Here is a 16,108-nt window from a genome sequence, read left to right on the forward strand (position 1 = left end):
TCGGGAAAAATGGAGAGGAGGAGGAATACTCTCCTACAACGGAGTCTGATAGAACTTCAGACGAAAACCCTGGACTGTTTGCAACACCCATGCATCCTGAGTGACTCGAGACCAATTGTGGAGGAAAACCCCTCAACTGAATGAAAGAACCCTCTTGAATTCTCACCTGCAGACAAACTTAACTGGGAGTTAGATCTTGAGCCGCCTCGTTGGCCACGGCAACTAATGAATCGGGAGCGTGAGGAGAAGCACCTTCTCTGCCATAGTCCTGGCCCCTAAAAGAGCCTCGCTGGGAGCCTTGGAAGGTTAGACGGCCTGACGAGCGGCCCCTGCCTCGCCCGGCCCGTCCAAAAAGGCCAGATTGGAAAACCTTTTTGAGATTCGTCTGCGCCTTATCCAGGGTCGTGAAATTTGTGACATACTTGGCTATGTCTTTGACGAATTTGTCGCCAAAAAGACAACCGTCCGCCTGGGAACCTGCATGTGCCGCCGCCAACTCCGTCAAGGTCGAATCAATCCTCATGAGAAGGGACTTACGCCACTCTATTGAAATGGTGCAGTTAGCATTTCCTAACAAACATATCGCCCTCTGAGTCCACTCAGCCAGGGTGTGAGGATCAATAGGCTCACCAGACTCTTTAGCCCTTAAGGCCATTTCCAATATTTTGCCCAAAGGGCCCGACAGGTCCAAAAGCTTGTCCTGACATGAGCGCCAGGCCTGTCAATGCCTTTCTTGGGGTCCTTGGCGAATTTCGTAAGGAAAGTCAGCATGCTGGGATCTATGTCTGGCGTCTCCGCCACCTTATCCGGAATCTCTGGCCTAGGGCACTCAGCTCGCAATCTATTCCGTACCTCGTCAAACCCCTTCCTTAGCTTATCATGGAGGTAATCCGCCACGGCCTGCGCTGGGGCCCAATCCGCTGAACGAGGATGAATAATGTCCTCTGGATTGAACTGGAATGGATTAGAGGGCGACTGAGACCTCTCCTTGACATGGGAAGAGCTGGCTTCCGAGCTCTCTTGCATTTACGCAGGGGGCTGCTAGAATGAGAGGAGGCTGAATCAGGGCCGGACGAGACTGCAGCTTCAGGGAAGATCCCCTGGATGTAGCTAGAAGGGAAAAATACACGTGATCAGAAGAAGCCTGAGTCAGCGCTGACAAGGCGCCATCATGCGGCCAAGAAGAGGTCTGCGGAGTAGCCGCCCCCAAAGGACCTTCCTCCATCACCTTATCATCTGGCAAGGGAGCCAACCCTTGTTTCTTGACAAAACATTCAAATTGCTGAGTGATGGGCTTGAGAGCTGCAAGAACAGCTTGGTTGATCCTTTGCGGTACGGACACCGCCAGCACCCTGCTCAGAGACTGCTGCACTGAGGCATTAATTACCTCAGACAAGCCTGCTCCCAACTGAGGCTCGAGGGCCTCCTCAAAACCATGCCCAATTCCTCCTCCTCAAAGGGCAGCCACTCGGTCATGGTCGCACAACGAATTGCCACCGGCAAACCTCTGAAATCCAGTCTCAGCACTGGGATCAAAAGAGGGGGGAGCCACCCCAGGTGCAAAAGAAAGAACTTCCAATAAGGCTCCTCGGCACAGCTGTATAACAATTATTGCAGCCCTCCAAATATTTAAGGGGCGTAAATGAGAGCTCAAAACAACAATCCACCAGCTTGCACACCGCTAACAGGCAGGGCAAAGCTCAGTTCTTGCAGCCAGGCGTGGAATGCCGATGACTAACACGTCAGGAATGCCAAAAGTGCGCGATTCCTACGTGCTGTCAACAGCTGGAGGAGGAGAAATTGACGAAGGAATGCACGTAGCCCAAGTAGTAGATCTAGTAGGAGTTGGGCTCTGTGCTTCGTCGGGCTCTCCGACGCGGGCCATACAAGTGAAAGGCACAGGTCGAGCACAGACACGCTAATCACACCTGAAAAATAAACTCACAATGCCGATGCGAGAGCGGAAGGTCCCGAAAACGGGGCTCCACTCCGATCGGAGAACCAACAAGGCCACTGACGCCGAGAACGCCAAGCTGGCGCAACAGTAAACATGCGCGCGCACCCCCAAAATAGGCAAATATCCAAGATTAAGAAGGTAAGAAAAAGGCACTTAACTCGCCGACAAGCAGCAAAGAAAGAGGAGGTTCCAGAAAGGTTATGGACTCTAATATGGTCAAGGAACTGTTGATTGGTGGACATTTTGTGCAATGACTATTGGGAACTGAAATTTATGTTTTTTACGTGTTTTAATTGACTGCTGAAATTTTGTGTAGGAAAGAGAGAGAAGCATAATCTGAGCCTCCGGTCCTGCCATAGAATCTTAGCATGCCACGTAAGCGCCATATTGGTGGGGATATGCAGTCCATCATCTCCCTCAATTACAGTAGAATGAGCAACGCATCTGCCATATTGGATTGGTCACCAGGTCCTAGTCAAAAGAACAAAAACCCAGTCAGTTCTAGATGGGCCAATTTGACAGTGGACACAAAGCTATTTGATTAATCATTGGGGAAAAATCCCAGGTCAATCTGCATCTGTGTGAAGAGTCTTAGCATGCTACATAAACGCCATATTGGTGGGGCTATGCAGTCTGTCATCTCCCTCAATTACAGTAGAGTGAGCAATGTGCCCGCCATAATAGATTGGTCACCAGCTCATAGCCAAAAGAACAAATACCTGGTCAGTTCTAGATGGACCAATTTGACAGGGAACACTAAGCTATTAGAGAAATGATTTGAAACCAGAGTACAATGGAATCAATAAATAGTTGTGCTAATAAAAATGTCGTAAACTATCATGCAAAAAGGGGGGGGGGCAAAAGCTAGCAAGCAAGAGAGTCCCTAAACCATCTCAATGGCCGAAGAGGGTGCAGGCAATTATAGGGACTCATCCACCCTGTGTCTAGTCATCATAATGGGTGCCATATTGGAGATGTAAAATCGGGCAGTATTTAGCAACGCTGCATATTAAGCTTAAGAATAGCTGGATGAAGTTATTATAGGGGTATCAAATAAGGGCTGTCAAAACCTCTTCTAAAAGACGACCAAAATATGGAGGATATACCATGTGTAAACAGTGAGGAGGTTGGCATTATGCTATGGAATACCGGAGATGCTGGGAATCTCTAGTTTAGATTTAGGGGAAAAAGTAGAACATTCATGGTACACAGTCATGTCTGTTAAAGCCAAAGGAAATTCTCAGTGTCTTCTTACAGTTCATATGTCTCCTATTCTGGAGACATTATAGATTGGATAATTTCTGCTACAACTGATTGTCAAGGGCCTGCGACTCATGATCCGTATTGGTATTGTATACCGAAGACTAAGGAACACCTAGGGGCACTTTAAGTATTGATAAGTTAAATCAAGCCTAGTTGCAGAGAAACAAGCAAGGGTCAAACAGAACAAAAGTAGAAGACAAACATATGTTCTAAGTCAAATACATTCATGCTGGATTGACGGTTCTTATGCTAAAAAAGAACTTACATCTTGTGGGTGGTTAAAGCCATAAATTCCTTTCAGTTTCTTTATTGAGTCTTTTTTGTACTGTGTCGCATCGGATGATTAGAGCACTTTCTTGTTGCCTTAATTAGAGCTCTAGGATTCCAAAAGACACCCTGTGCCCGGAGCCCCTGAGCCTTGGGAGCTGGACCATCAGTATCCCTACAAACCCTGGAAACTCAACTTACATGGCAGCTGTGGGTTGACCTCTCATGGCCTCCTTATCTGAGCTTGCAGTCCCTAGGTAACCCATAGGGCAGGGTGCTATGTAGGTAAAAGGTAGGACATGTACATGTGTGTTTTATATGTACTGATAGTGGAAACTCCTAAATTCATTTTTCACTACTGTGAGGCAGCTCCTTTCATAGGATAGTATTAGGACTATCCTCATATACTAAGTGGTCGCTTCTGATCAGAAAGGGGTAACCAGGTCATATTTATTATGGCCAGAATGGTAATAGAAAATCCTGCTTATAGGAGAGGTTGGATGTTATATTACTATTTTAGACATGCCAATTTTAGAACGTGAGCATTTCTCTGCACTAAATATCAATCTGTGCCTTACAGCCTGTATCCAATCAACGTCTGGGCTGGTTGACAGCTTCCTTGTGCATTTCACCCAGACAACCACTAACACAGGACATTCAGTCACACCTGCACTCATCTTCATACTGAATGGATCTTCCTGGGCTGGAAGAGCGTAAGGCCTGACACTTACATTTCAAAGGCTAGTAGCCTGCCCTCATACAGTGGACTGCCAAACCCCTACTGGGACCCTGGCAGACAGACCTGTACTGAGAGGGGAGCTTGTACACTTCAAAACCACTCTTTGAAGTCTCTCCCACTTCAAAGGCATTTTGGGGTAAATAAACTGGGTCTCTGACCCCATCAACTCAGACACTTCTGGACCTGAACCTGCAAACTGTCAAGAGGAACTGCCTGGCTGCCCAAAGGACTCATCTGGGCTGCTTTGCTGAGAAGGACTGCTGCCCTGCTGTTGCCCTGCTGCCCTGCTGCCCTCTGACTTTGCTGAGCAGTGCTCTCCAAGGGCTTGGATTGAGTTAGCCTCCTGTTTTCTGAAGTCTCAATGCCAAAAAGACTTCACCTCTTCAGGAAACTTCTTGTGCGCTGAAAATTGAAGCACAGCCTGCCGGAAACGATGCACAGCCTGCCTTGCGACAGAGAAATTGCCGTGCAGCCTGCCCTGTGACTGAGAAATCGAGGTACAGCCAAACCAGAATAATGCAGCCCGACTTTCCGAGTGAAGATTCGACGCAGTGCCTGCCTTGCGACAAAAAATGTAAACCACAGCCCTACCGGATTGACGCACAGCTGAAACAGAACGATGCAGCCAATTCCCTGAGTGGAAAAATGTACGCAGCGCCTGCAGTGCGACAGAAAATTAGACGCAATGCCCTACCGGATCGATGCAACGCCTGTGACTTTATCCAGCGTGCCCAGGATTTCCCTACATTGTCCCTGGTCGTCAAAAAGATCCCCGCACTGCAGTGATAAACCAAGACTGGGGTCCCAAAAAACAATGCAAGCCCCTTGCAGCGGTGAAAGAAACAATGCATTGTCTGTGCCGTGTCAGAAAATCTGACGCACAACATATTTTTCTACAAATCTCCTCCTCTGCAGTCTCTGTGCGTATTATTTTTTAAGCAAACCAGGTACTTTGTGTAATCAAGAGACAACTGTTGATTTCTACAATTTAAGACTCTTTTCACTTTTGCAAAAGTAATATTTCAACTTGTGCTTATTGAATATCGTTTTGACCTTATTTTATTCAGATAAATATCATCTATTTTTCTAAATCTGTGTAGTGTATTTTTGTTGTGTTCTCACTATGTTGCTGAATGATTTATTGCACACATACTTTACACATTGCCTTCTAAGTTAAGCCTGACTGCTCAGTGCCAAGCTACCAGAGGGCGGGCACAGGATGATTTGGATTGTGTGTGATTTAACCTGACTAGGATTGTGGTCCCTACTTGGACAAGGGTGTATACCTATGCCAACTAGAGATCCCATTTCTAACTGTGGTGGACCTCAACCTCACCCAAGCTACCAGAGGGCGGGCACAGGATGATTTGGATTGTGTGTGATTTAACCTGACTAGGATTGTGGTCCCTACTTGGACAAGGGTGTATACCTATGCCAACTAGAGATCCCATTTCTAACTATGGTGGACCTCAACCTCACCTTTTACCTCCATCTTGGGATGAGTGAGTTAAGGTCCCTCTGCAGACTGAAACAAATTAAAACTGGTTCCAACCCTACAAAGGTTAAGCTCCAGGAGCTCTTGGCTGGGTATGCAAAGGAACACCCTACTGAAGAGGAAGACATCCCTCAGATGGGGAAGACGTTAGGGATAAGGAGGATGCACTTCCCCCTCCTAAAGTAACTAGGGAGGACAAGGTCCAAATGCCCCTGATTCCAAGGATAGTACTCACAGGATCTGGATTTTCCACAGGGGAGTCCAACTCCTCTGGGAACATTGAGGGCAGCCTCAATGAAGAAGACCTCCTTTTAGCAAGGATGGCCAAACGATTAGCTTTGGAGAGACAGTTACTGGCTTTACAAAGGAAGAGATCAAAAATGAGATTAGCACTCATTAATGGTGGCAGCAATGTAATAACTAGGGACAGAGAGCACTCAGATACCCCTAAAATCCCAAAAGGATTGAGGATGGTGATGACATTACAAAGTGGTTCACAGCCTTTAAGAGAGCTTGGGGAACCAGAAGATTAAAAAGGTCTCACTGGGGAGGTCTCCTTTGGGAACTGTTCACTGGTAAGTGTAGGGAGAGACTTCTCACACTCACTGGTGCAGATGATGAATCCTATGAACACATGAAGGCTACCCCGACTGAGGACTTTGGATTCACAGCTGAGGAGTATAGAATTTGGATCAGAGGGGCTATCAAAACCTCATGCCAGTCCTGGGTTGATTTTGTAGACTAGTCAGTGAAAACACTAGATGGTTGGATAACTGGCAGTGGAATGCATCACTATGATGGGCGTTATAATTTGTTTATTAAAGAACATCTTTTAAGTAACTGCTTCAATGACAAGTTGCATCAGTATCCGGTAGACCTTTGGGTCAAGACTAGGATGACCAAGACTTCCACTAGGGATGACCAAAAGAAAGGGGTTAGAACGCCTCCCCTAGGGAAGGGTCGTAAAACACCTAAGGATAAAAGTAAAGAGGCTTCTAAAGGCCCCCAAAAACCTGAGCAGGAGGGTGGGCCCGAGCCTCTTCACAATCTTCCCATTGGGACAAAGATAAAAACTGTGATCCCAAAAAGGCCTGGTGTTTCAAGTGTAAACAGCACGGACACCAAACTGGAGGCTTGTCCTATTCCAAAAAAAATACCCCTAGTACTGCGCCAGCTAGCACTGGCATAGCCAGTCTCCAGGTGGGATCAACAGTGTGCTCAGAGCAAATCAGGGTTCACACCGAAGCTACTTTAGTTTCTGCGGGTGGGTTGGATATTGCCACTCTTGTTGTCTGCTGCCCTAATATGAACAAAAACAGACAGCATCCCTTGATGAATAGAACTAAAGTAGAAGCCCTGAGGGATACAGGTGCCAGCGTCACCATTGTGACAGAAAAACTGTTATCCCCAGGACAGTATCTGGCTGGACAAACGTATCCAGTCACAAATGCTGACAATGAGACTAAGATCCATCACATGACTGTGGTGACCTTAGAATGGGGAGGGGTTCCTGGCCTGCAACAGGTAGTGGTCTCTTCTGCAATCCTGTATGAATGTCTGCTAGGGAATGATCTGGAGTCCTCAGCTTGGGCTGAGGTATATCTCAAAACCCATGCCGCCATGCTAGGAATCCATGAGATGGTGTGTGTGAAAACTAGAGCACAGAGCCTAGCAAAGGGTGAAAAAAAAGTGTTGGAACCAGGAATAATGGCCCAACCTTCAAAGAGAAAGGGCCAGACTGGGGGCCAGCTTCTGTACAGCAAAAAGCACAAGACTCCTCTTCTCAGGAAGACATCTTAGCATCCTCTGAGGTAACTGAGCATATGGAACTTGATCCTTACCAGATAGAGCTCTTGGGTTCAGGGGGACCCTCTAGGGACCAGCTGTGTCAGGGACAGAGAACCTGTCCCACTCTTGAAGGTCTGAGGCAGCAAGCAGCTGCACAGGAGAAGGTAGATGTCAGTGGCCCCCACAGGGTCTATTGGGAAGAAGGACTTTTATACACTGAGGCTAGATACCCCAAAACTGGTGCAACCTGGGGAGTGGTGGTACCTCAGCAGTTTAGGGATTTCATCCTAACTTTAGCACATGGCATCCCCATAGCTGGGAAACTGGGCCAAACTAAAACTTGGAATAGGCTTGTCAGCCACTTCTACTGGCCCAACATGTTTCAAAAGGTGAAAGAGTTTTGCAGGTCCAGTGTCATCTGTCAAGCCAGTAGTAAGGCAGGTGGCCACACAAAGGCCCCCTTAATTCTACTACCAGTGGTTGGGGTTCCCTTTGAAAGGGTTAGTGTGGGCATAGTGGTTCCACTTGAACCACCCACAGACTCAGGAAACCAATATATACTGGTAGTAGTGGATCATGCTACCAGATATTCTGAAGAAATTTCCCTTAGGTCTACTACACCTTCTGCAGTAGCCAAAGCCCTCTTTGGTATCTTTACCAAGTTAAGGTTTCCTAAGGAGGTGGTTTCTGACAGAGGTGACAACTTCATGTCAGCTTACCTAAAACGCATTTGGAATGAGTGTGGGGTGACATACCATCCACAAACCAATGGAATTGCTGAAAGGTTCAACAAGACATTGAAGGGCATGATCATTAGGCTCCCTGAAAAACTCAAAAGGAGATGGGATGTCATACTGCCATGCTAGCTTTTCGGCTACAGAGAGGTGCCTCAGAAGAGAGTAGGGTTTTCCCCCTTTGAAATTCTATTTGGCCACCCTGTTAGGGGACCACTTGCACTTGTGAAGGAGGGTTTGGAGAGATATCTCCATGAGACCAAGCAAGATGTGGTGGACTATGTGCTCAGCCTCCACTCTAGCATGGCAGAGTACATGGAAAAAGCATCCAAAAACCTTGATGCCAGCCAACAGCTTCAGAAGCAGTGTTATGACCAAAAGGCTGCACTGGGGGAGTTTAAACCAGGGCAGAAATTATGGGTTCTGGAGCCCGTGGCTCCCAGGGCACTTAAGGACAAGTGAAGTTACCCTTACCCTTTCCTAGAGAAGAAAAGTGAGGTCACCTACTTGGTAGACCTGGGCACGAGCAGGACACTCAAAAGGGTGACCCATGTGAACCGCCTCAAGCTTTTCTGTGACAAGGCTGATGTAACCATGTTGATGGTTACTGATGAGGAACAGGAAGCAGACAGTGAACCTCTCTCTGACCTTCTCTCTCACAACCCTAAAGATGGGTCAGTTGCTGGAGTTGCCTACTCAGACACCCTCACTGCCCAACAGCAGGCATCCCCGTAGAGGTCAGTTCTGTGAAGGGGGTCACAATGGATCACAGAACTGACCTCTACGGGGATGCCCAAGATAGTAAACTGGATGGTTAGTTGTCAAAAAGCCTTTGCACCCTGAAGCAGGTAATGTGCTCATCACCAGTTCAAAAGGCTCCAGACTACTCTTAGCAGTTCATTGAGCAGACTGATGCCTCTAAACATGGGATAGGAACAGTCCTGTTCAGACCATTGATATTGGCCATGACCAACCTGTTGCTTTTATTAGCAGGAGGTTACTCTCCAGGAACCAGCATGGGAGTGCCACTGAAAGGGAGGCCTTTGTTGTGGTTAGTCCCTGAAGACATTGAGACCATACTTGTTTGGTATTCACTTAATTCTTCAAACTGACCACACACCTCTCAGATGGCTAATGCAAATGAAAGGTGAGAACCCTAAACTTTTGAGTTGGCCCATCTGCCTACACGGAATGGAATTTACAGTGGAACATAGACCTGAGACTACCCATGCCAATGCAGATAGACTTTTTAGGTTTTTCCACTTAGACAATGAAGACTCTCTTGGGAAAGGTTAGTCTCATCCTCTTTCGTTTGGGAGGAAGATTGTGTAGGAAAGTGCCCCTTTTGGCATAGTCGCCCCCACTTTGTGCCTGGTATTAATGCTAACTTGACTAAGTGTGTGCTGGGACCCTGCTAACCAGGTCCCAGCACCAGTGTTCTTGCCCTAAACTTTACCATTGCTTCCACAATTGGCACACCCCTGGAACACAGCTAAGTCCCTTGTAAAAGGCACCAGTGGTACCATGGGCTCTGTGACCAGAGAGGGTCCCTAAGGGCTGCAGCATGTATTGTGCCACCCTAAGGGACCCCTCACCAAGCACATGCACACTGCCATTGCAGACTGTGTGTGCAGGTGGAGAGAAAAAGGTAAAGTCGACATGGCACCCTGTGGCAGTCTGTGGCATAGGTAAGTCACCCCTCCAGCAGGCCAAACAGCCTTAAGGCAAGGTACACTATTCCACAGGTGAGGGCATAGTTGCATGAGCAATATGCCCCTACAGTGTTTAAGTCCATTCCTAGTGCAGTGTAGCCATATTAAGTACAAGGCCTGGGAGTTTGCCATTATGAACTCCACAGCTACAGGATGACTTCAGTGAAAGCTTGGAAGTTTGGTATTGAACTTCTGATGCCAGTATTGGATTTATTGTACAATGCACACAGAGGGCATATTATACATGCCCACTGATTTTACCCAATGCTTTAGTGTAAGGCTGGCCAGTCTGTGCCAGCCTGCCACTAACAGACAGGTTTCTGACCCCATGGGTTGAGAACCTTTGTGCTCTCTGGGGTCAGGAACAAAGCCTGCTCTGGGTGGAGGTGCTTCACACCTCCCCCCTGCAGGAACTTTAACACATGGTGGGGAGCCTCAAAGGCTCAGGCCTCCTGTTACAGTGTCCCAGGGCACTCCAGCTAGTGGAGATGCCCGCCCCCCTCGGACCAAGCCCCACATTTGGCAGCAGGTCCAACAAGGCGGAATGAGCACTCCAGCTGGGACCACCCCTAAGGTGTCCAGAGTTGAAGTCACCCCTCTCCTTGCAAAATTGGTTTGGAAGACAAGGACCAATGGGGTTAGGAATGTGCCACCCTCCCCAGTGGTAGTGGGCACAGGAAGCGTGTAGCCACCCACAAGGGCTTTAGCCATTGGCTACTGCCCTCTGACCTCTGTAATGCACCTATATCTAGTATTTAGGGGCTCCCCTAAACCTTAGGCTACCCTAAACCTTACTCACCAGATTCATGGTGACCTCAGAGGAAAGAAGAAGGACTGCCAAGCTGACCCCAGCGGTGAACGCTCCAGATGACAACTGACTTGGCCCCAGCCCTACAGGCCTGTCTGCAGCTTCAAAGACCCCTGTTCCAAGAAGGTGACACAACCTGCAGGACCAGCGACCTCTACAAACCCTCAGAGAGCTGCCTGCCCAGCAGAGGACCAAGAACACCAGAGGACAGCATCCCTGTCCAGAAGAAGCCCTCCAAAAGGACTCCAGAACGGCCCCATATCCACAAGCCCTGTCCACTCTGCACTTGACGCCCATGGCCTGAGTAAAGGTGGCCTATCGGTCTAGAGAAGGTCCCCAGATGATTCCGACCTCGAGTCCACCCTGGGTTGACCCCTCCTGGCCAACACAACAACGCCTGCAGCCTGAATCCAGAGAACCCCTGTTAGACTTTTCACCCTTGCCGCGATCTCCCTTAACGTTTTGCCTCTGTTTCCCAGGTTGCTGATGTGTGTTTTTGCTATTTTTTACCCATGCTAACCAGTGCTGAAGTGCAAGTGCTCCTAAATAAAATGTGTATGTAATTGGTTCATCCATGATTGACATATTGGATTTACTGGTAAGTTCCTAGTACAGTGCACTAGAGGTGCCCAGAGCCTGTAAATCAAATGCTACTAGTACGCCTGCAGCACTGGTAGTGCCACCCACCTTAGTAGCTCTGTAAACATGGCTCAGACCTGCCACTGCAGTGTCTGTGTGTGCAGTTTTGAACTGCCTAAACCTTCCCTTTTCTTACATGTAAGGAATCCCTAAGGTAGGCTCTTGGTAGCCCCACGGGCAGGGTGCAGTGTATGTTTAAGGTAGGACATATACTAATGTGTTTTATATGTCCTAACAGAGAAATACTGCTAAATTCGGTTTTTACTGCGGCAAGGCCTATCCCTCTCATAGGTTAACATGGGGGATGCCTTTAATTATGATTAAAGTGTAGATTCCCTTTGGTAGCTGATAGACATGTGGAGTTTGGGGTCTCTGAGCTCACAATTTAAAAATACATATTTTAGTAAAGTTGATTTTGAGATTGTGTGTTTGAAAATGCCACTTTTAGAAAGTGAGCATTTTCTTGCTTAAACCATTCTGGGACTCTGCCTGGTTGTGGATTCCCTGTCTGGGTCAGTTTGACAGTTGGGCTGTTTGCACCTCTCTCTAGACAGTGACACAAAGGGAGCTGGGGTGTAGCCTGCATATCCTGATGAGCCATCTGTGCTAGGAGGGAAAGGAGGAGTGGTCACTCACACCTGAAAGGGCTGTGCCTGCCCTCACATAATGCAATCTCCAACCCCCTGGTGTGTGTCTGGGGCCTGGCCTGGGCAAGGCAGGATTTCACAAAACAAGAGAGACTTTTCCTTGAAGTAAGCCTACGTAAAAGGGCAAAATGGGTATAAGAAGGGCACCCAAAACCACAGACTTTAGAACACTTCTGGAAACCAAGAGGAACCACTGCCTGGAGAAGAGCTGAAGAGCTGAGGAAGAAGAGCTGCCCTGCCTGTGACTGTGCTTTGTGGAGCTATCCTGTAGATGCTGCTTCTGCCTCTGCAAGAGGACAAAGACTCAACTTTGTGTGCCTTCCTTCTTGTGAAGAACTCTCCAAGGGCTTGAAACTGAACTTGCCTCCTGTTGTTGAAGTCTCAGGGACAGCAAAGACTTCTCTCTGCCAGCACCTGGCGCCTCTGCTGAGACTCCTATGCTGCCAAGTGGTGCCCATCCAGTTCCTAGGACCCTGAAAGGAGAAGCTGGCAGAACAAGAATAAGAAATCCACGCACAGACGTAGTGTGGGGAAAAGATAGATGAAACTCCGAGACGCAGCTGAAAAATCGACCCTCGCGTTTGGAGAAACGACGCGCAGCATCGCTGACGGAGGCTGGTGAGATCGCAACCCGTGCTGCATGGTTTTCTAGTCATCGTGTGGCAGGATTTCCAACACAAATATCGCCTGGCGTGTAAAAACAACGCAAAGCCTGCCCTGACCCAAGAGGTTCAGATCAACGCATCACTCTCCTGCAGAGAGAAGAAACGACGCACACCAACCCGACCGAAGGAGAAACGATGCACGGTCTTGCTTTTGAGTGATACGATGCATCGCATGCCCCTTTCGATGCACACTTGCCAGTGCAGGGTACATTTCCACACTAACAGCGTTAGCGTTGTGTTAAAAATCACATTAAGACTCTTTTTGGTTTTTAATTGATGACTTGTATATTGTGGATTTTTTTCGTTTTGGTCTTGTTTTGTTAAGATAAACATTTTCTATTTTTCTAAACCTGTGTTGTGTCATTTTATAGTGTTTTCATTGAATTACGGTGTGTGTTTGTACAAATACTTTACACCTAGCACTCTGAAGTTAAGCCTACTGCTCGTGCCAAGCTACCAATGGGGTGAGTGGGGGTTAGCTGACTAGAGTGAGGGTCCTTGCTTGGACAGGGGGTAACCTGACTGCCAAAAAAAGACCCCATTTCTAACAACCCCCCTGACCGCAACCGGATCTGACAAAGATACCAGACACCCAAGGAGACCCCTGCAGCCCGCTGAACTCGGGGAATCTGCTCAATGGTCCAGCAACGTCCAGGTTTTGGTTTTCTGGACCGACCCCCTGGACCCATCCTACAGTATCTTTTGTGACCACCAGGGTCCCCCTTATTGAAAAGCATTGGGCATCCAGCTCTGTGTTTACACCCTGCACCCATCTGCTGCTGAGGGTGTGTGTGTGTCTGGTGTGAACCTGTGGTCCCCCTGTGCTGGCCTAAACTCCCCAGGCCTGTGTCCTGGAACCTCGGGTACTTACCTGCAACCTGCTTTCTACCAAATAACCCCAGTCCTCATAGGATTCCATTGAAAACCCAATGCCGAATTTGACCTCTGCACCCAGCCGGACCCTGTGTTGCTGGTGGTGTACTTTTGGGGTCAGCCTAAACTTTGGTCTGTGGACATCCTAACCCCCGAAGACTGGAATCGTAAGTCATGTACTTAACTGCTAACCGTGCTAACACTCCCCCCAGGACTATATTGACTCCTATCAAAAATTGCACTGTGTCAACTTTAGAAATAGAAAAGTGTTACTTACTTGTAAACTGCTGTTAGAAATGGGGTTTCTGGTTGGCTAGGGTATGCACCTCAGTCAGGCAGAACTTACCCACTCTAGTCAGGGCAAGGAAGTTACACGTCCAAGATAACCCCTGCTCACCCCCTTGGTAGCTTGGCACGAGCAGTCAGGCTTAACCTGGAGGCAATGTGTAAAGCGTCTGCACAACACACACAACACATGTGAAGCAATATCCCCACCACAAAGGAAACACAACATCACAAATATACTGTATTGTACACAACGCAATTATCAGACCAAACATCACATATCAGTACGATCCTGCTACCTTAGCAGTTGTCAGAACATTACACATTAGTTACTCTGCAAATTAGCAGTAGTCACACATAACACACAGGTTACTCAGTATTCTGCAACATAAGCAGTAGTCAGGAAACATGTTATCACATTAGAACACTTGTCATAAGAATATCATAAAACGCCCATAGTAGGAACATTAGAAAACATATGGCAAGTTAGTAAAACATATTAGCATGTCATGCCCATAACAGGAACATTTGCATACACATATGTAACACCATCAAAAACAGGTAGGCAAAATATAAATCAGGAGAAGTCTCTAGTAAGAACTTATGTTCTATATATTGTTCCTTTAACAGTACCTGGCTTGATGAAGGCACCTCCTATGCGCAAAATGGGGGCCTCTGACATCCTTTTGAGGAGAAGAGGGCGGCACGTACCTCCTCTAGACCATTGACGGGCCCCTCCGGGGACCGTGATTACTGGGGGCCATCCAGGAAGCGCTTTTCAAATCGCTAAGGCCATACTTATAGCCTGGGTTGCGGCAGTGATTCCAGCATGAAACAGGTGCCTCGAAGTGCCTGAGGGCACAGAAGAGCGCTCTCTCAGCGCAAAGGGGATATCAAGGCAGCACTCCTCGTGCAGGGAAAAGTTACGGGGGTCAGGGGCCACGGCACCCTGCCCCTGGGAACAATGAAGCAGGAAGGAGCACAAGGCTGGTGGGTCCAGCTACAGGCCAGCACAAGGGGTGCAGATGATGGCAGTTCCTCCTAGTGACCAGGCAGGTCACAGGTTAGCACAGCAGCAGCAGTCCAAGGCGGTTTCCTGGTGAGTCCATTCAGCAGCGTCTTGTGTCCAGGTTCAATTTCCAAGAGTGCTCAAATTGTGGGGAAAATTCCCCTGTACTTATAGTCAGTTCTTACAGTGTTTTACAATGGTAGGGAGAGGAGGTTCCAGCCAGTTACAACTGGTTCTGGGTGTGCCCCCTCTCTCCTTTCAGCACAGGCTCCAAACATCAGTGGGGGGTTAACGACCCTATTGTGTGAGGCCAGGGCACAGTCTTTACAAATGCAGGTGTGCCCCGCCTCTCTCTTCTTTCAGCCCAGGAAGACTATTCAGTATGCAGATGCACCTCGGTGACACCTCCACCCTCCCTGTGTACAGGCTGTCTGAAAAGTATACACAAAGCCCCAACTGTCACTCTGCCCAGGCGTGGATTGGAGTCAAGCTGCAAAACACCAGAGTCATAAGCACAGATAAATGCGCACTTTCTAGAAGTGGCATTTCTGTGATAGTAATAAAAAACACACCCACACCAGTAAGCAGTATTTATTATCACCATCACAACCATACCACACACGCCTACGCTACCCCTCATAAATCAGACAATACCCCTTACACATAAGGCAGGGCATTTCTAATGCAATCCTATGAGAAGGCAACACTCACAGCAGTGAGACACCAGTTAGGCTGTTTGTCACTACCAGGACAGGACACGCAACTTGGCACATGTCCTGCCTTTCTACATACATGGCACCCTGCCCATAGGGCTAGCTAGGGCGTACCTTAGGGGTAACTTACATGTAGTAAAAGGGGAGTTCTGGGCCTGGCAAGTAAGTTTAGATGCCAGGTCCCTGTGGCAGAACACTGCGCACACAGGCCCTGCGCTAGCAGGCCTGAGACAGGTTTTGAAAGTCTACTTCAGTGTGTGGCGCAAGCAGCGCTGCAAGCCCACTAGTAGTATTTAATTTACAGGCCATGGGTATAGAGATACCACTGTACAAGGGACTTATAGGTAAATTAAATATGCCAATTAGGTATAAGCCTATCATACCAACTTTAGATGGGAGAGCACCTGCACTTTAGCACTGGTCAGCAGTGATGAAGTGCTCAGAGTCCTAGAGCCAACAGCGAGAGGTCAGAAAAACCAGGAGGAAGGAGTCAAAAAGACTGGGGATGACCCGG

This window comes from Pleurodeles waltl, chromosome 4_1 (genome assembly GCF_031143425.1).
Source record: "Pleurodeles waltl isolate 20211129_DDA chromosome 4_1, aPleWal1.hap1.20221129, whole genome shotgun sequence".
NCBI classification, from domain to species: Eukaryota; Metazoa; Chordata; class Amphibia; order Caudata; family Salamandridae; genus Pleurodeles; species Pleurodeles waltl.